Raw genomic sequence first — 21,825 nt, forward strand, 5'->3', positions numbered from 1 at the left:
TCCATACTTCCATAGCTCCAGTCAGAGAGTTGGCGAAAATTGCACTAAGTGCGAAAGCCCATTCATTTACAACGGCGTGTCCGCCAGGCGGCGACATTTCCCCGTTACCGGTGGCTGCGCGGCGGGTGAGTGACAGAGCTTATCCGAGCGGCTGGAACTCTGCGCCGGCGTGGTCGAGCGTGAGGCCCCGGCCCTTTGGCTGCCTGGTACCTAAAACACTTCCATTGATCCAGCCACGGAGGGTGCTGGCTGGTGGCTCCATAGCTCCATAGCTCCATAGCACCAGAGCTCCATAGCTCCATAGCACCAGAGCTCCATAGCTCCATAGCACCAGAGCTCCATAGCTCCATAGCACCAGAGCTCCATAGCTCCATAGCACCAGAGCTCCATAGCTCCATAGCTCCAGGGCTCCATAGCTCCAGGGCTCCATAGCTCCATAGCTCCAGGGCTCCATAGCTCCATACCTCCAGAGCTCCATAGCTCCAGCCTGGGTGGCTGGTGGCTCCATAGCTCCATACTTCCATAGCTCCAGTCAGAGAGTTGGCGAAAATTGCACTAAGTGCGAAAGCCCATTCATTTACAACGGCGTGTCCGCCAGGCGGCGACATTTCCCCGTTACCGGAGGCTGCGTGGCGGGTGAGTGACAGAGCTTATCCGAGCGGCTGGAACTCTGCGCCGGCGTGGTCGAGCGTGAGGCCCCGGCCCTTTGGCTGCCTGGTACCTAAAACACTTCCATTGATCCAGCCACGGAGGGTGCTGGCTGGTGGCTCCATAGCTCCATAGCTCCATAGCACCAGAGCTCCATAGCTCCATAGCACCAGAGCTCCATAGCTCCATAGCACCAGAGCTCCATAGCTCCATAGCACCAGAGCTCCATAGCTCCATAGCACCAGAGCTACATAGCTCCATAGCACCAGAGCTCCATAGCTCCATAGCACCAGAGCTCCATAGCTCCATAGCACCAGAGCTCCATAGCTCCATAGCACCAGAGCTCCATAGCTCCATAGCTCCAGGGCTCCATAGCTCCAGGGCTCCATAGCTCCATAGCTCCAGGGCTCCATAGCTCCATACCTCCAGAGCTCCATAGCTCCAGCCTGGGTGGCTGGTGGCTCCATAGCTCCATACTTCCATAGCTCCAGTCAGAGAGTTGGCGAAAATTGCACTAAGTGCGAAAGCCCATTCATTTACAACGGCGTGTCCGCCAGGCGGCGACATTTCCCCGTTACCGGTGGCTGCGTGGCGGGTGAGTGACAGAGCTTATCCGAGCGGCTGGAACTCTGCGCCGGCGTGGTCGAGCGTGAGGCCCCGGCCCTTTGGCTGCCTGGTACCTAAAACACTTCCATTGATCCAGCCACGGAGGGTGCTGGCTGGTGGCTCCATAGCTCCATAGCTCCATAGCACCAGAGCTCCATAGCTCCATAGCACCAGAGCTCCATAGCTCCATAGCACCAGAGCTCCATAGCTCCATAGCACCAGAGCTCCATAGCTCCATAGCACCAGAGCTCCATAGCTCCATAGCACCAGAGCTCCATAGCTCCATAGCACCAGAGCTCCATAGCTCCATAGCACCAGAGCTCCATAGCTCCATAGCACCAGAGCTCCATAGCTCCATAGCACCAGAGCTCCATAGCTCCATAGCACCAGAGCTCCATAGCTCCATAGCTCCAGCCTGGGTGGCTGGTGGCTCCATAGCTCCATACTTCCATAGCTCCAGTCAGAGAGTGTGCTAAAATTGCACTAAGTGCGAAAGCCCATTCATTTACAACGGCGTGTCCACAAGGCGGCGACATTTCCCCGTTACCGGTGGCTGCGCGGCGGGTGAGTGACAGAGCTTATCCGAGCGGCTGGAACTCTGCGCCGGCGTGGTCGAGCGTGAGGCCTCGGCCCTTTGGCTGCCTGGTACCTAAAACACTTCCATTGATCCAGCCACGGAGGGTGCTGGCTGGTGGCTCCATAGCTCCATAGCTCCATACCTCCAGAGCTCCAGAGCTCCATAGCACCAGAGCTCCATAGCTCCATAGCACCAGAGCTCCATAGCACCAGAGCTCCATAGCTCCATAGCACCAGAGCTCCATAGCTCCATAGCACCAGAGCTCCATAGCTCCATAGCACCAGAGCTCCATAGCTCCATAGCTCCATAGCACCAGAGCTCCATAGCTCCATAGCACCAGAGCTCCATAGCTCCATAGCACCAGAGCTCCATAGCTCCATAGCACCAGAGCTCCATAGCTCCATAGCACCAGAGCTCCATAGCTCCATAGCACCAGAGCTCCATAGCTCCATAGCACCAGAGCTCCATAGCTCCATAGCACCAGAGCTCCATAGCTCCATAGCACCAGAGCTCCATAGCTCCATAGCACCAGAGCTCCATAGCTCCATAGCACCAGAGCTCCATAGCTCCATAGCACCAGAGCTCCATAGCTCCATAGCTCCAGCCTGGGTGGCTGGTGGCTCCATAGCTCCATACTTCCATAGCTCCAGTCAGAGAGTGTGCTAAAATTGCACTAAGTGCGAAAGCCCATTCATTTACAACGGCGTGTCCACAAGGCGGCGACATTTCCCCGTTACCGGTGGCTGCGCGGCGGGTGAGTGACAGAGCTTATCCGAGCGGCTGGAACTCTGCGCCGGCGTGGTCGAGCGTGAGGCCTCGGCCCTTTGGCTGCCTGGTACCTAAAACACTTCCATTGATCCAGCCACGGAGGGTGCTGGCTGGTGGCTCCATAGCTCCATAGCTCCATACCTCCAGAGCTCCAGAGCTCCATAGCACCAGAGCTCCATAGCTCCATAGCACCAGAGCTCCATAGCACCAGAGCTCCATAGCTCCATAGCACCAGAGCTCCATAGCTCCATAGCACCAGAGCTCCATAGCTCCATAGCACCAGAGCTCCATAGCTCCATAGCTCCATAGCACCAGAGCTCCATAGCTCCATAGCACCAGAGCTCCATAGCACCAGAGCTCCATAGCTCCATAGCACCAGAGCTCCATAGCTCCATAGCTCCATAGCACCAGAGCTCCATAGCTCCATAGCACCAGAGCTCCATAGCTCCATAGCACCAGAGCTCCATAGCTCCATAGGACCAGAGCTCCATAGCTCCATAGCTCCAGGGCTCCATAGCTCCATAGCTCCAGGGCTCCATAGCTCCATAGCTCCAGGGCTCCATAGCTCCAGGGCTCCAGGGCTCCATAGCTCCATACCTCCAGAGCTCCATAGCTCCATACTTCCAGAGCTCCATAGCTCCATAGCTCCATACTTCCATAGCTCCATAGCTCCATACTTCCATAGCACCAGAGCTCCATACCTCCAGAGCTCCATAGCTCCAGCCTGGGTGGCTGGTGGCTCCATAGCTCCATACTTCCATAGCTCCAGTCAGAGAGTTGGCGAAAATTGCACTAAGTGCGAAAGCCCATTCATTTACAACGGCGTGTCCACAAGGCGGCGACATTTCCCCGTTACCGGTGGCTGCGCGGCGGGTGAGTGACAGAGCTTATCCGAGCGGCTGGAACTCTGCGCCGGCGTGGTCGAGCGTGAGGCCTCGGCCCTTTGGCTGCCTGGTACCTAAAACACTTCCATTGATCCAGCCACGGAGGGTGCTGGCTGGTGGCTCCATACCTCCATAGCTCCATAGCACCAGAGCTCCATAGCTCCATAGCACCAGAGCTCCATGGCTTCAGAGCTCCATAGCACCATAGCTCCATACCTCCAGAGCTCCAGGGCTCCATAGCTCCATACCTCCAGAGCTCCATACCTCCAGAGCTCCATACCTCCAGAGCTCCATAGCACCAGAGCTCCATGGCTTCAGAGCTCCATAGCACCATAGCTCCATACCTCCAGAGCTCCAGGGCTCCATAGCTCCATACCTCCAGAGCTCCATACCTCCAGAGCTCCATACCTCCAGAGCTCCATAGCACCAGAGCTCCATGGCTTCAGAGCTCCATAGCACCATAGCTCCATACCTCCAGAGCTCCAGGGCTCCATAGCTCCATACCTCCAGAGCTCCATACCTCCAGAGCTCCATACCTCCAGAGCTCCAGAGCTCCATAGCACCAGAGCTCCATGGCTTCAGAGCTCCATAGCACCATAGCTCCATACCTCCAGAGCTCCAGGGCTCCATAGCTCCATACCTCCAGAGCTCCATACCTCCAGAGCTCCAGAGCTCCATAGCACCAGAGCTCCATGGCTTCAGAGCTCCATAGCACCATAGCTCCATACCTCCAGAGCTCCAGTGCTCCATAGCTCCATACCTCCAGAGCTCCATACCTCCAGAGCTCCATACCTCCAGAGCTCCATAGCTCCATAGCACCAGAGCTCCATAGCTCCATAGCACCAGAGCTCCATAGCACCAGAGCTCCATAGCACCAGAGCTCCATAGCTCCATAGCACCAGAGCTCCATAGCTCCATAGCACCAGAGCTCCATAGCTCCATAGCACCAGAGCTCCATACTTCCAGAGCTCCATAGCTCCATAGCTCCATAGCACCAGAGCTCCATAGCTCCATAGCACCAGAGCTCCATGGCTTCAGAGCTCCATAGCACCATAGCTCCATACCTCCAGAGCTCCAGGGCTCCATAGCTCCATACCTCCAGAGCTCCATACCTCCAGAGCTCCATACCTCCAGAGCTCCATAGCACCAGAGCTCCATAGCTCCATAGCACCAGAGCTCCATAGCACCAGAGCTCCATAGCACCAGAGCTCCATAGCTCCATAGCACCAGAGCTCCATAGCTCCATAGCACCAGAGCTCCATACTTCCAGAGCTCCATAGCTCCATAGCTCCATACCACCAGAGCTCCATAGCTCCATAGCACCAGAGCTCCATAGCTCCATAGCACCAGAGCTCCATACTTCCATAGCTCCATAGCTCCATACCTCCAGAGCTCCATAGCTCCTTAGCTCCATACCTCCAGAGCTCCATAGCTCCAGAGCTCCATAGCTCCATAGCTCCATAGCACCAGAGCTCCATAGCTCCATAGCACCAGAGCTCCATACTTCCATAGCTCCAGGGCTCCATAGCTCCAGGGCTCCATACCTCCAGAGCTCCATAGCTCCATACTTCCAGAGCTCCATAGCTCCATACTTCCATAGCTCCATACTTCCATACCTCCATAGCTCCATACTTCCATAGCACCAGAGCTCCATACTTCCATAGCACCAGAGCTCCATACCTCCAGAGCTCCAGAGCTCCAGCCTGGGTGGCTGGTGGCTCCATAGCTCCATACTTCCATAGCTCTAAGTCAGAGAGTTGGCGAAAATTGCACTAAGTGCGAAAGCCCATTCATTTACAACGGCGTGTCCACAAGGCGGCGACATTTCCCCGTTACCGGTGGCTGCGCGGCGGGTGAGTGACAGAGCTTATCCGAGCGGCTGGAACTCTGCGCCGGCGTGGTCGAGCGTGAGGCCTCGGCCCTTTGGCTGCCTGGTACCTAAAACACTTCCATTGATCCAGCCACGGAGGGTGCTGGCTGGTGGCTCCATACCTCCATAGCTCCATAGCACCAGAGCTCCATAGGTCCATAGCACCAGAGCTCCATGGCTTCAGAGCTCCATAGCACCATAGCTCCATACCTCCAGAGCTCCAGGGCTCCATAGCTCCATACCTCCAGAGCTCCATACCTCCAGAGCTCCATACCTCCAGAGCTCCATAGCACCAGAGCTCCATGGCTTCAGAGCTCCATAGCACCATAGCTCCATACCTCCAGAGCTCCAGGGCTCCATAGCTCCATACCTCCAGAGCTCCATACCTCCAGAGCTCCATACCTCCAGAGCTCCAGAGCTCCATAGCACCAGAGCTCCATGGCTTCAGAGCTCCATAGCACCATAGCTCCATACCTCCAGAGCTCCAGGGCTCCATAGCTCCATACCTCCAGAGCTCCATACCTCCAGAGCTCCAGAGCTCCATAGCACCAGAGCTCCATGGCTTCAGAGCTCCATAGCACCATAGCTCCATACCTCCAGAGCTCCAGGGCTCCATAGCTCCATACCTCCAGAGCTCCATACCTCCAGAGCTCCATAGCACCAGAGCTCCATGGCTTCAGAGCTCCATAGCACCATAGCTCCATACCTCCAGAGCTCCAGGGCTCCAAAGCTCCATACCTCCAGAGCTCCATACCTCCAGAGCTCCATACCTCCAGAGCTCCATAGCTCCATAGCACCAGAGCTCCATAGCTCCATAGCACCAGAGCTCCATAGCACCAGAGCTCCATAGCACCAGAGCTCCATAGCTCCATAGCACCAGAGCTCCATAGCTCCATAGCACCAGAGCTCCATAGCTCCATAGCACCAGAGCTCCATACTTCCAGAGCTCCATAGCTCCATAGCTCCATAGCACCAGAGCTCCATAGCTCCATAGCACCAGAGCTCCATAGCTCCATAGCACCAGAGCTCCATACTTCCATAGCTCCATAGCTCCATACCTCCAGAGCTCCATAGCTCCATAGCTCCATACCTCCAGAGCTCCAGAGCTCCAGAGCTCCATAGCTCCATAGCACCAGAGCTCCATAGCTCCATAGCACCAGAGCTCCATACTTCCATAGCTCCAGGGCTCCATAGCTCCAGGGCTCCATAGCTCCATACCTCCAGAGCTCCATAGCTCCATACTTCCAGAGCTCCATAGCTCCATAGCACCAGAGCTCCATAGCTCCATAGCACCAGAGCTCCATAGCTCCATAGCACCAGAGCTCCATAGCTCCATAGCACCAGAGCTCCATAGCTCCATAGCTCCAGGGCTCCATAGCTCCATAGCTCCAGGGCTCCATAGCTCCATAGCTCCATACCTCCAGAGCTCCATACCTCCAGAGCTCCATACCTCCATAGCACCAGAGCTCCATAGCTCCAGGGCTCCAGGGCTCCATAGCTCCATACCTCCAGAGCTCCATAGCTCCATACTTCCAGAGCTCCATAGCTCCATAGCTCCATACTTCCATAGCTCCATAGCTCCATACTTCCATAGCACCTGAGCTCCATACCTCCAGAGCTCCATAGCTCCAGCCTGGGTGGCTGGTGGCTCCATAGCTCCATACTTCCATAGCTCTAAGTCAGAGAGTTGGCGAAAATTGCACTAAGTGCGAAAGCCCATTCATTTACAACGGCGTGTCCGCCAGGCGGCGACATTTCCCCGTTACCGGTGGCTGCGCGGCGGGTGAGTGACAGAGCTTATCCGAGCGGCTGGAACTCTGCGCCGGCGTGGTCGAGCGTGAGGCCTCGGCCCTTTGGCTGCCTGGTACCTAAAACACTTCCATTGATCCAGCCACGGAGGGTGCTGGCTGGTGGCTCCATACCTCCATAGCTCCATAGCACCAGAGCTCCATAGCTCCATAGCACCAGAGCTCCATGGCTTCAGAGCTCCATAGCACCATAGCTCCATACCTCCAGAGCTCCAGGGCTCCATAGCTCCATACCTCCAGAGCTCCATACCTCCAGAGCTCCATACCTCCAGAGCTCCATAGCACCAGAGCTCCATGGCTTCAGAGCTCCATAGCACCATAGCTCCATACCTCCAGAGCTCCAGGGCTCCATAGCTCCATACCTCCAGAGCTCCATACCTCCAGAGCTCCATACCTCCAGAGCTCCATAGCTCCATAGCACCAGAGCTCCATAGCTCCATAGCACCAGAGCTCCATAGCACCAGAGCTCCATAGCACCAGAGCTCCATAGCTCCATAGCACCAGAGCTCCATAGCTCCATAGCACCAGAGCTCCATAGCTCCATAGCACCAGAGCTCCATACTTCCAGAGCTCCATAGCTCCATAGCTCCATAGCACCAGAGCTCCATAGCTCCATAGCACCAGAGCTCCATAGCTCCATAGCACCAGAGCTCCATACTTCCATAGCTCCATAGCTCCATACCTCCAGAGCTCCATAGCTCCATAGCTCCATAGCTGCATACCTCCAGAGCTCCATAGCTCCAGAGCTCCAGAGCTCCATAGCTCCATAGCTCCATAGCACCAGAGCTCCATAGCTCCATAGCACCAGAGCTCCATACTTCCATAGCTCCAGGGCTCCATAGCTCCAGGGCTCCATACCTCCAGAGCTCCATAGCTCCATACTTCCAGAGCTCCATAGCTCCATACTTCCATAGCTCCATACTTCCATACCTCCATAGCTCCATACTTCCATAGCACCAGAGCTCCATACTTCCATAGCACCAGAGCTCCATACCTCCAGAGCTCCAGAGCTCCAGCCTGGGTGGCTGGTGGCTCCATAGCTCCATACTTCCATAGCTCTAAGTCAGAGAGTTGGCGAAAATTGCACTAAGTGCGAAAGCCCATTCATTTACAACGGCGTGTCCACAAGGCGGCGACATTTCCCCGTTACCGGTGGCTGCGCGGCGGGTGAGTGACAGAGCTTATCCGAGCTGCTGGAACTCTGCGCCGGCGTGGTCGAGCGTGAGGCCTCGGCCCTTTGGCTGCCTGGTACCTAAAACACTTCCATTGATCCAGCCACGGAGGGTGCTGGCTGGTGGCTCCATACCTCCATAGCTCCATAGCACCAGAGCTCCATAGCTCCATAGCACCAGAGCTCCATGGCTTCAGAGCTCCATAGCACCATAGCTCCATACCTCCAGAGCTCCAGGGCTCCATAGCTCCATACCTCCAGAGCTCCATACCTCCAGAGCTCCATAGCACCAGAGCTCCATAGCACCAGAGCTCCATAGCACCAGAGCTCCATAGCTCCATAGCACCAGAGCTCCATAGCTCCATAGCACCAGAGCTCCATAGCTCCATAGCACCAGAGCTCCATACTTCCAGAGCTCCATAGCTCCATAGCTCCATAGCACCAGAGCTCCATAGCTCCATAGCACCAGAGCTCCATGGCTTCAGAGCTCCATAGCACCATAGCTCCATACCTCCAGAGCTCCAGGGCTCCATAGCTCCATACCTCCAGAGCACCATACCTCCAGAGCTCCATACCTCCAGAGCTCCATAGCACCAGAGCTCCATAGCTCCATAGCACCAGAGCTCCATAGCACCAGAGCTCCATAGCACCAGAGCTCCATAGCTCCATAGCACCAGAGCTCCATAGCTCCATAGCACCAGAGCTCCATACTTCCAGAGCTCCATAGCTCCATAGCACCAGAGCTCCATAGCTCCATAGCACCAGAGCTCCATAGCTCCATAGCACCAGAGCTCCATACTTCCATAGCTCCATAGCTCCATACCTCCAGAGCTCCATAGCTCCATACCTCCAGAGCTCCATAGCTCCAGAGCTCCATAGCTCCATAGCTCCATAGCACCAGAGCTCCATAGCTCCATAGCACCAGAGCTCCATACTTCCATAGCTCCAGGGCTCCATAGCTCCAGGGCTCCATACCTCCAGAGCTCCATAGCTCCATACTTCCAGAGCTCCATAGCTCCATACTTCCATAGCTCCATACTTCCATACCTCCATAGCTCCATACTTCCATAGCACCAGAGCTCCATACTTCCATAGCACCAGAGCTCCATACCTCCAGAGCTCCAGAGCTCCAGCCTGGGTGGCTGGTGGCTCCATAGCTCCATACTTCCATAGCTCTAAGTCAGAGAGTTGGCGAAAATTGCACTAAGTGCGAAAGCCCATTCATTTACAACGGCGTGTCCACAAGGCGGCGACATTTCCCCGTTACCGGTGGCTGCGCGGCGGGTGAGTGACAGAGCTTATCCGAGCGGCTGGAACTCTGCGCCGGCGTGGTCGAGCGTGAGGCCTCGGCCCTTTGGCTGCCTGGTACCTAAAACACTTCCATTGATCCAGCCACGGAGGGTGCTGGCTGGTGGCTCCATACCTCCATAGCTCCATAGCACCAGAGCTCCATAGCTCCATAGCACCAGAGCTCCATGGCTTCAGAGCTCCATAGCACCATAGCTCCATACCTCCAGAGCTCCAGGGCTCCATAGCTCCATACCTCCAGAGCTCCATACCTCCAGAGCTCCATACCTCCAGAGCTCCATAGCACCAGAGCTCCATGGCTTCAGAGCTCCATAGCACCATAGCTCCATACCTCCAGAGCTCCAGGGCTCCATAGCTCCATACCTCCAGAGCTCCATACCTCCAGAGCTCCATACCTCCAGAGCTCCAGAGCTCCATAGCACCAGAGCTCCATGGCTTCAGAGCTCCATAGCACCATAGCTCCATACCTCCAGAGCTCCAGGGCTCCATAGCTCCATACCTCCAGAGCTCCATACCTCCAGAGCTCCAGAGCTCCATAGCACCAGAGCTCCATGGCTTCAGAGCTCCATAGCACCATAGCTCCATACCTCCAGAGCTCCAGGGCTCCATAGCTCCATACCTCCAGAGCTCCATACCTCCAGAGCTCCATAGCACCAGAGCTCCATGGCTTCAGAGCTCCATAGCACCATAGCTCCATACCTCCAGAGCTCCAGGGCTCCAAAGCTCCATACCTCCAGAGCTCCATACCTCCAGAGCTCCATACCTCCAGAGCTCCATAGCTCCATAGCACCAGAGCTCCATAGCTCCATAGCACCAGAGCTCCATAGCACCAGAGCTCCATAGCACCAGAGCTCCATAGCTCCATAGCACCAGAGCTCCATAGCTCCATAGCACCAGAGCTCCATAGCTCCATAGCACCAGAGCTCCATACTTCCAGAGCTCCATAGCTCCATAGCTCCATAGCACCAGAGCTCCATAGCTCCATAGCACCAGAGCTCCATAGCTCCATAGCACCAGAGCTCCATACTTCCATAGCTCCATAGCTCCATACCTCCAGAGCTCCATAGCTCCATAGCTCCATACCTCCAGAGCTCCATAGCTCCAGAGCTCCATAGCTCCATAGCACCAGAGCTCCATAGCTCCATAGCACCAGAGCTCCATACTTCCATAGCTCCAGGGCTCCATAGCTCCAGGGCTCCATAGCTCCATACCTCCAGAGCTCCATAGCTCCATACTTCCAGAGCTCCATAGCTCCATAGCACCAGAGCTCCATAGCTCCATAGCACCAGAGCTCCATAGCTCCATAGCACCAGAGCTCCATAGCTCCATTGCACCAGAGCTCCATAGCTCCATAGCTCCAGGGCTCCATAGCTCCATAGCTCCAGGGCTCCATAGCTCCATAGCTCCATACCTCCAGAGCTCCATACCTCCAGAGCTCCATACCTCCATAGCACCAGAGCTCCATAGCTCCAGGGCTCCAGGGCTCCATAGCTCCATACCTCCAGAGCTCCATAGCTCCATACTTCCAGAGCTCCATAGCTCCATAGCTCCATACTTCCATAGCTCCATAGCTCCATACTTCCATAGCACCTGAGCTCCATACCTCCAGAGCTCCATAGCTCCAGCCTGGGTGGCTGGTGGCTCCATAGCTCCATACTTCCATAGCTCTAAGTCAGAGAGTTGGCGAAAATTGCACTAAGTGCGAAAGCCCATTCATTTACAACGGCGTGTCCGCCAGGCGGCGACATTTCCCCGTTACCGGTGGCTGCGCGGCGGGTGAGTGACAGAGCTTATCCGAGCGGCTGGAACTCTGCGCCGGCGTGGTCGAGCGTGAGGCCTCGGCCCTTTGGCTGCCTGGTACCTAAAACACTTCCATTGATCCAGCCACGGAGGGTGCTGGCTGGTGGCTCCATACCTCCATAGCTCCATAGCACCAGAGCTCCATAGCTCCATAGCACCAGAGCTCCATGGCTTCAGAGCTCCATAGCACCATAGCTCCATACCTCCAGAGCTCCAGGGCTCCATAGCTCCATACCTCCAGAGCTCCATACCTCCAGAGCTCCATACCTCCAGAGCTCCATAGCACCAGAGCTCCATGGCTTCAGAGCTCCATAGCACCATAGCTCCATACCTCCAGAGCTCCAGGGCTCCATAGCTCCATACCTCCAGAGCTCCATACCTCCAGAGCTCCATACCTCCAGAGCTCCATAGCTCCATAGCACCAGAGCTCCATAGCTCCATAGCACCAGAGCTCCATAGCACCAGAGCTCCATAGCACCAGAGCTCCATAGCTCCATAGCACCAGAGCTCCATAGCTCCATAGCACCAGAGCTCCATAGCTCCATAGCACCAGAGCTCCATACTTCCAGAGCTCCATAGCTCCATAGCTCCATAGCACCAGAGCTCCATAGCTCCATAGCACCAGAGCTCCATAGCTCCATAGCACCAGAGCTCCATACTTCCATAGCTCCATAGCTCCATACCTCCAGAGCTCCATAGCTCCATAGCTCCATAGCTGCATACCTCCAGAGCTCCATAGCTCCAGAGCTCCAGAGCTCCATAGCTCCATAGCTCCATAGCACCAGAGCTCCATAGCTCCATAGCACCAGAGCTCCATACTTCCATAGCTCCAGGGCTCCATAGCTCCAGGGCTCCATACCTCCAGAGCTCCATAGCTCCATACTTCCAGAGCTCCATAGCTCCATACTTCCATAGCTCCATACTTCCATACCTCCATAGCTCCATACTTCCATAGCACCAGAGCTCCATACTTCCATAGCACCAGAGCTCCATACCTCCAGAGCTCCAGAGCTCCAGCCTGGGTGGCTGGTGGCTCCATAGCTCCATACTTCCATAGCTCTAAGTCAGAGAGTTGGCGAAAATTGCACTAAGTGCGAAAGCCCATTCATTTACAACGGCGTGTCCACAAGGCGGCGACATTTCCCCGTTACCGGTGGCTGCGCGGCGGGTGAGTGACAGAGCTTATCCGAGCTGCTGGAACTCTGCGCCGGCGTGGTCGAGCGTGAGGCCTCGGCCCTTTGGCTGCCTGGTACCTAAAACACTTCCATTGATCCAGCCACGGAGGGTGCTGGCTGGTGGCTCCATACCTCCATAGCTCCATAGCACCAGAGCTCCATAGCTCCATAGCACCAGAGCTCCATGGCTTCAGAGCTCCATAGCACCATAGCTCCATACCTCCAGAGCTCCAGGGCTCCATAGCTCCATACCTCCAGAGCTCCATACCTCCAGAGCTCCATAGCACCAGAGCTCCATAGCACCAGAGCTCCATAGCACCAGAGCTCCATAGCTCCATAGCACCAGAGCTCCATAGCTCCATAGCACCAGAGCTCCATAGCTCCATAGCACCAGAGCTCCATACTTCCAGAGCTCCATAGCTCCATAGCTCCATAGCACCAGAGCTCCATAGCTCCATAGCACCAGAGCTCCATGGCTTCAGAGCTCCATAGCACCATAGCTCCATACCTCCAGAGCTCCAGGGCTCCATAGCTCCATACCTCCAGAGCACCATACCTCCAGAGCTCCATACCTCCAGAGCTCCATAGCACCAGAGCTCCATAGCTCCATAGCACCAGAGCTCCATAGCACCAGAGCTCCATAGCACCAGAGCTCCATAGCTCCATAGCACCAGAGCTCCATAGCTCCATAGCACCAGAGCTCCATACTTCCAGAGCTCCATAGCTCCATAGCACCAGAGCTCCATAGCTCCATAGCACCAGAGCTCCATAGCTCCATAGCACCAGAGCTCCATACTTCCATAGCTCCATAGCTCCATACCTCCAGAGCTCCATAGCTCCATACCTCCAGAGCTCCATAGCTCCAGAGCTCCATAGCTCCATAGCTCCATAGCACCAGAGCTCCATAGCTCCATAGCACCAGAGCTCCATACTTCCATAGCTCCAGGGCTCCATAGCTCCAGGGCTCCATACCTCCAGAGCTCCATAGCTCCATACTTCCAGAGCTCCATAGCTCCATACTTCCATAGCTCCATACTTCCATACCTCCATAGCTCCATACTTCCATAGCACCAGAGCTCCATACTTCCATAGCACCAGAGCTCCATACCTCCAGAGCTCCAGAGCTCCAGCCTGGGTGGCTGGTGGCTCCATAGCTCCATACTTCCATAGCTCTAAGTCAGAGAGTTGGCGAAAATTGCACTAAGTGCGAAAGCCCATTCATTTACAACGGCGTGTCCACAAGGCGGCGACATTTCCCCGTTACCGGTGGCTGCGCGGCGGGTGAGTGACAGAGCTTATCCGAGCGGCTGGAACTCTGCGCCGGCGTGGTCGAGCGTGAGGCCTCGGCCCTTTGGCTGCCTGGTACCTAAAACACTTCCATTGATCCAGCCACGGAGGGTGCTGGCTGGTGGCTCCATACCTCCATAGCTCCATAGCACCAGAGCTCCATAGCTCCATAGCACCAGAGCTCCATGGCTTCAGAGCTCCATAGCACCATAGCTCCATACCTCCAGAGCTCCAGGGCTCCATAGCTCCATACCTCCAGAGCTCCATACCTCCAGAGCTCCATACCTCCAGAGCTCCATAGCACCAGAGCTCCATGGCTTCAGAGCTCCATAGCACCATAGCTCCATACCTCCAGAGCTCCAGGGCTCCATAGCTCCATACCTCCAGAGCTCCATACCTCCAGAGCTCCATACCTCCAGAGCTCCAGAGCTCCATAGCACCAGAGCTCCATGGCTTCAGAGCTCCATAGCACCATAGCACCAGAGCTCCATAGCTCCATAGCACCAGAGCTCCATAGCTCCATAGCACCAGAGCTCCATAGCTCCATAGCACCAGAGCTCCATACTTCCAGAGCTCCATAGCTCCATAGCTCCATAGCACCAGAGCTCCATAGCTCCATAGCACCAGAGCTCCATGGCTTCAGAGCTCCATAGCACCATAGCTCCATACCTCCAGAGCTCCAGGGCTCCATAGCTCCATACCTCCAGAGCTCCATACCTCCAGAGCTCCATACCTCCAGAGCTCCATAGCACCAGAGCTCCATAGCTCCATAGCACCAGAGCTCCATAGCACCAGAGCTCCATAGCACCAGAGCTCCATAGCTCCATAGCACCAGAGCTCCATAGCTCCATAGCACCAGAGCTCCATACTTCCAGAGCTCCATAGCTCCATAGCTTCATAGCACCAGAGCTCCATAGCTCCATAGCACCAGAGCTCCATAGCTCCATAGCACCAGAGCTCCATACTTCCATAGCTCCATAGCTCCATACCTCCAGAGCTCCATAGCTCCATAGCTCCATACCTCCAGAGCTCCATAGCTCCATAGCTCCAGAGCTCCATAGCTCCATAGCTCCATAGCACCAGAGCTCCATAGCTCCATAGCACCAGAGCTCCATACTTCCATAGCTCCAGGGCTCCATAGCTCCAGGGCTCCATACCTCCAGAGCTCCATAGCTCCATACTTCCAGAGCTCCATAGCTCCATACTTCCATAGCTCCATACTTCCATACCTCCATAGCTCCATACTTCCATAGCACCAGAGCTCCATACTTCCATAGCACCAGAGCTCCATACCTCCAGAGCTCCAGAGCTCCAGCCTGGGTGGCTGGTGGCTCCATAGCTCCATACTTCCATAGCTCTAAGTCAGAGAGTTGGCGAAAATTGCACTAAGTGCGAAAGCCCATTCATTTACAACGGCGTGTCCACAAGGCGGCGACATTTCCCCGTTACCGGTGGCTGCGCGGCGGGTGAGTGACAGAGCTTATCCGAGCGGCTGGAACTCTGCGCCGGCGTGGTCGAGCGTGAGGCCTCGGCCCTTTGGCTGCCTGGTACCTAAAACACTTCCATTGATCCAGCCACGGAGGGTGCTGGCTGGTGGCTCCATACCTCCATAGCTCCATAGCACCAGAGCTCCATAGGTCCATAGCACCAGAGCTCCATGGCTTCAGAGCTCCATAGCACCATAGCTCCATACCTCCAGAGCTCCAGGGCTCCATAGCTCCATACCTCCAGAGCTCCATACCTCCAGAGCTCCATACCTCCAGAGCTCCATAGCACCAGAGCTCCATGGCTTCAGAGCTCCATAGCACCATAGCTCCATACCTCCAGAGCTCCAGGGCTCCATAGCTCCATACCTCCAGAGCTCCATACCTCCAGAGCTCCATACCTCCAGAACTCCATAGCACCAGAGCTCCATGGCTTCAGAGCTCCATAGCACCATAGCTCCATACCTCCAGAGCTCCAGGGCTCCATAGCTCCATACCTCCAGAGCTCCATACCTCCAGAGCTCCAGAGCTCCAGAGCTCCATAGCACCAGAGCTCCATGGCTTCAGAGCTCCATAGCACCATAGCTCCATACCTCCAGAGCTCCAGGGCTCCATAGCTCCATACCTCCAGAGCTCCATACCTCCAGAGCTCCATACCTCCAGAGCTCCATAGCACCAGAGCTCCATGGCTTCAGAGCTCCATAGCACCATAGCTCCATACCTCCAGAGCTCCAGGGCTCCATAGCTCCATACCTCCAGAGCTCCATACCTCCAGAGCTCCATACCTCCAGAGCTCCATAGCACCAGAGCTCCATGGCTTCAGAGCTCCATAGCACCATAGCTCCATACCTCCAGAGCTCCAGGGCTCCATAGCTCCATACCTCCAGAGCTCCATACCTCCAGAGCTCCATACCTCCAGAGCTCCAGAGCTCCATAGCACCAGAGCTCCATGGCTTCAGAGCTCCATAGCACCATAGCTCCATACCTCCAGAGCTCCAGGGCTCCATAGCTCCATACCTCCAGAGCTCCATACCTCCAGAGCTCCAGAGCTCCATAGCACCAGAGCTCCATGGCTTCAGAGCTCCATAGCACCATAGCTCCATACCTCCAGAGCTCCAGGGCTCCATAGCTCCATACCTCCAGAGCTCCATACCTCCAGAGCTCCAGAGCTCCATAGCACCAGAGCTCCATGGCTTCAGAGCTCCATAGCACCATAGCTCCATACCTCCAGAGCTCCAGGGCTCCAAAGCTCCATACCTCCAGAGCTCCATACCTCCAGAGCTCCATACCTCCAGAGCTCCATAGCTCCATAGCACCAGAGCTCCATAGCTCCATAGCACCAGAGCTCCATAGCACCAGAGCTCCATAGCACCAGAGCTCCATAGCTCCATAGCACCAGAGCTCCATAGCTCCATAGCACCAGAGCTCCATAGCTCCATAGCACCAGAGCTCCATACTTCCAGAGCTCCATAGCTCCATAGCACCAGAGCTCCATAGCTCCATAGCACCAGAGCTCCATAGCTCCATAGCACCAGAGCTCCATACTTCCATAGCTCCATAGCTCCATACCTCCAGAGCTCCATAGCTCCATAGCTCCATACCTCCAGAGCTCCATAGCTCCAGAGCTCCATAGCTCCATAGCACCAGAGCTCCATAGCTCCATAGCACCAGAGCTCCATACTTCCATAGCTCCAGGGCTCCATAGCTCCAGGGCTCCATACCTCCAGAGCTCCAGAGCTCCATAGCACCAGAGCTCCATGGCTTCAGAGCTCCATAGCACCATAGCTCCATACCTCCAGAGCTCCAGGGCTCCATAGCTCCATACCTCCAGAGCTCCATACCTCCAGAGCTCCATACCTCCAGAGCTCCATAGCACCAGAGCTCCATGGCTTCAGAGCTCCATAGCACCATAGCTCCATACCTCCAGAGCTCCAGGGCTCCATAGCTCCATACCTCCAGAGCTCCATACCTCCAGAGCTCCATACCTCCAGAGCTCCAGAGCTCCATAGCACCAGAGCACCATGGCTTCAGAGCTCCATAGCACCATAGCTCCATACCTCCAGAGCTCCAGGGCTCCATAGCTCCATACCTCCAGAGCTCCATACCTCCAGAGCTCCAGAGCTCCATAGCACCAGAGCTCCATGGCTTCAGAGCTCCATAGCACCATAGCTCCATACCTCCAGAGCTCCAGGGCTCCATAGCTCCATACCTCCAGAGCTCCATACCTCCAGAGCTCCATACCTCCAGAGCTCCATAGCTCCATAGCACCATAGCTCCATAGCTCCATAGCACCAGAGCTCCATAGCACCAGAGCTCCATAGCACCAGAGCTCCATAGCTCCATAGCACCAGAGCTCCATAGCTCCATAGCACCAGAGCTCCATAGCTCCATAGCACCAGAGCTCCATACTTCCAGAGCTCCATAGCTCCATAGCTCCATAGCACCAGAGCTCCATAGCTCCATAGCACCAGAGCTCCATGGCTTCAGAGCTCCATAGCACCATAGCTCCATACCTCCAGAGCTCCAGGGCTCCATAGCTCCATACCTCCAGAGCTCCATACCTCCAGAGCTCCATACCTCCAGAGCTCCATAGCACCAGAGCTCCATAGCTCCATAGCACCAGAGCTCCATAGCACCAGAGCTCCATAGCACCAGAGCTCCATAGCTCCATAGCACCAGAGCTCCATAGCTCCATAGCACCAGAGCTCCATACTTCCAGAGCTCCATAGCTCCATAGCTCCATAGCACCAGAGCTCCATAGCTCCATAGCACCAGAGCTCCATAGCTCCATAGCACCAGAGCTCCATACTTCCATAGCTCCATAGCTCCATACCTCCAGAGCTCCATAGCTCCATAGCTCCATACCTCCAGAGCTCCATAGCTCCAGAGCTCCATAGCTCCATAGCTCCATAGCACCAGAGCTCCATAGCTCCATAGCACCAGAGCTCCATACTTCCATAGCTCCAGGGCTCCATAGCTCCAGGGCTCCATACCTCCAGAGCTCCATAGCTCCATACTTCCAGAGCTCCATAGCTCCATACTTCCATAGCTCCATACTTCCATACCTCCATAGCTCCATACTTCCATAGCACCAGAGCTCCATACTTCCATAGCACCAGAGCTCCATACCTCCAGAGCTCCAGAGCTCCAGCCTGGGTGGCTGGTGGCTCCATAGCTCCATACTTCCATAGCTCTAAGTCAGAGAGTTGGCGAAAATTGCACTAAGTGCGAAAGCCCATTCATTTACAACGGCGTGTCCACAAGGCGGCGACATTTCCCCGTTACCGGTGGCTGCGCGGCGGGTGAGTGACAGAGCTTATCTGAGCGGCTGGAACTCTGCGCCGGCGTGGTCGAGCGTGAGGCCTCGGCCCTTTGGCTGCCTGGTACCTAAAACACTTCCATTGATCCAGCCACGGAGGGTGCTGGCTGGTGGCTCCATACCTCCATAGTTCCATAGCACCAGAGCTCCATAGCTCCATAGCACCAGAGCTCCATGGCTTCAGAGCTCCATAGCACCATAGCTCCATACCTCCAGAGCTCCAGGGCTCCATAGCTCCATACCTCCAGAGCTCCATACCTCCAGAGCTCCATACCTCCAGAGCTCCATAGCACCAGAGCTCCATGGCTTCAGAGCTCCATAGCACCATAGCTCCATACCTCCAGAGCTCCAGGGCTCCATAGCTCCATACCTCCAGAGCTCCATACCTCCAGAGCTCCATACCTCCAGAGCTCCAGAGCTCCATAGCACCAGAGCTCCATGGCTTCAGAGCTCCATAGCACCATAGCTCCATACCTCCAGAGCTCCAGGGCTCCATAGCTCCATACCTCCAGAGCTCCATACCTCCAGAGCTCCAGAGCTCCATAGCACCAGAGCTCCATGGCTTCAGAGCTCCATAGCACCATAGCTCCATACCTCCAGAGCTCCAGGGCTCCATAGCTCCATACCTCCAGAGCTCCATACCTCCAGAGCTCCAGAGCTCCATAGCACCATAGCTCCATACCTCCAGAGCTCCAGGGCTCCATAGCTCCATACCTCCAGAGCTCCATACCTCCAGAGCTCCATACCTCCAGAGCTCCAGAGCTCCATAGCACCAGAGCTCCATGGCTTCAGAGCTCCATAGCACCATAGCTCCATACCTCCAGAGCTCCAGGGCTCCATAGCTCCATACCTCCAGAGCTCCATACCTCCAGAGCTCCAGAGCTCCATAGCACCAGAGCTCCATGGCTTCAGAGCTCCATAGCACCATAGCTCCATACCTCCAGAGCTCCAGGGCTCCATAGCTCCATACCTCCAGAGCTCCATACCTCCAGAGCTCCATACCTCCAGAGCTCCATAGCTCCATAGCACTAGAGCTCCATAGCTCCATAGCACCAGAGCTCCATAGCACCAGAGCTCCATAGCACCAGAGCTCCATAGCTCCATAGCACCAGAGCTCCATAGCTCCATAGCACCAGAGCTCCATAGCTCCATAGCACCAGAGCTCCATACTTCCAGAGCTCCATAGCTCCATAGCTCCATAGCACCAGAGCTCCATAGCTCCATAGCACCAGAGCTCCATGGCTTCAGAGCTCCATAGCACCATAGCTCCATACCTCCAGAGCTCCAGGGCTCCATAGCTCCATACCTCCAGAGCTCCATACCTCCAGAGCTCCATACCTCCAGAGCTCCATAGCACCAGAGCTCCATAGCTCCATAGCACCAGAGCTCCATAGCACCAGAGCTCCATAGCACCAGAGCTCCATAGCTCCATAGCACCAGAGCTCCATAGCTCCATAGCACCAGAGCTCCATACTTCCAGAGCTCCATAGCTCCATAGCTCCATAGCACCAGAGCTCCATAGCTCCATAGCACCAGAGCTCCATAGCTCCATAGCACCAGAGCTCCATACTTCCATAGCTCCATAGCTCCATACCTCCAGAGCTCCATAGCTCCATAGCTCCATACCTCCAGAGCTCCATAGCTCCAGAGCTCCATAGCTCCATAGCTCCATAGCACCAGAGCTCCATAGCTCCATAGCACCAGAGCTCCATACTTCCATAGCTCCAGGGCTCCATACCTCCAGAGCTCCATAGCTCCATACTTCCAGAGCTCCATAGCTCCATACTTCCATAGCTCCATACTTCCATACCTCCATAGCTCCATACTTCCATAGCACCAGAGCTCCATACTTCCATAGCACCAGAGCTCCATACCTCCAGAGCTCCAGAGCTCCAGCCTGGGTGGCTGGTGGCTCCATAGCTCCATACTTCCATAGCTCTAAGTCAGAGAGTTGGCGAAAATTGCACTAAGTGCGAAAGCCCATTCATTTACAACGGCGTGTCCACAAGGCGGCGACATTTCCCCGTTACCGGTGGCTGCGCGGCGGGTGAGTGACAGAGCTTATCCGAGCGGCTGGAACTCTGCGCCGGCGTGGTCGAGCGTGAGGCCTCGGCCCTTTGGCTGCCTGGTACCTAAAACACTTCCATTGATCCAGCCACGGAGGGTGCTGGCTGGTGGCTCCATACCTCCATAGCTCCATAGCACCAGAGCTCCATAGCTCCATAGCACCAGAGCTCCATGGCTTCAGAGCTCCATAGCACCATAGCTCCATACCTCCAGAGCTCCAGGGCTCCATAGCTCCATACCTCCAGAGCTCCATACCTCCAGAGCTCCATACCTCCAGAGCTCCATAGCACCAGAGCTCCATGGCTTCAGAGCTCCATAGCACCATAGCTCCATACCTCCAGAGCTCCAGGGCTCCATAGCTCCATACCTCCAGAGCTCCATACCTCCAGAGCTCCATACCTCCAGAGCTCCAGAGCTCCATAGCACCAGAGCTCCATGGCTTCAGAGCTCCATAGCACCATAGCTCCATACCTCCAGAGCTCCAGGGCTCCATAGCTCCATACCTCCAGAGCTCCATACCTCCAGAGCTCCAGAGCTCCATAGCACCAGAGCTCCATGGCTTCAGAGCTCCATAGCACCATAGCTCCATACCTCCAGAGCTCCAGGGCTCCATAGCTCCATACCTCCAGAGCTCCATACCTCCAGAGCTCCATAGCACCAGAGCTCCATAGCTCCATAGCACCAGAGCTCCATAGCTCCATAGCACCAGAGCTCCATAGCTCCATAGCACCAGAGCTCCATACTTCCAGAGCTCCATAGCTCCATAGCTCCATAGCACCAGAGCTCCATAGCTCCATAGCACCAGAGCTCCATAGCTCCATAGCACCAGAGCTCCATACTTCCATAGCTCCATAGCTCCATACCTCCAGAGCTCCATAGCTCCATAGCTCCATACCTCCAGAGCTCCATAGCTCCAGAGCTCCATAGCTCCATAGCACCAGAGCTCCATAGCTCCATAGCACCAGAGCTCCATACTTCCATAGCTCCAGGGCTCCATAGCTCCAGGGCTCCATAGCTCCATACCTCCAGAGCTCCATAGCTCCATACTTCCAG

Source organism: Syngnathus leptorhynchus, unplaced genomic scaffold (genome assembly GCF_054491065.1).
Source record: "Syngnathus leptorhynchus isolate UIUO unplaced genomic scaffold, UIUO_Slep HiC_scaffold_50, whole genome shotgun sequence".
Taxonomy (NCBI): Eukaryota; Metazoa; Chordata; class Actinopteri; order Syngnathiformes; family Syngnathidae; genus Syngnathus; species Syngnathus leptorhynchus.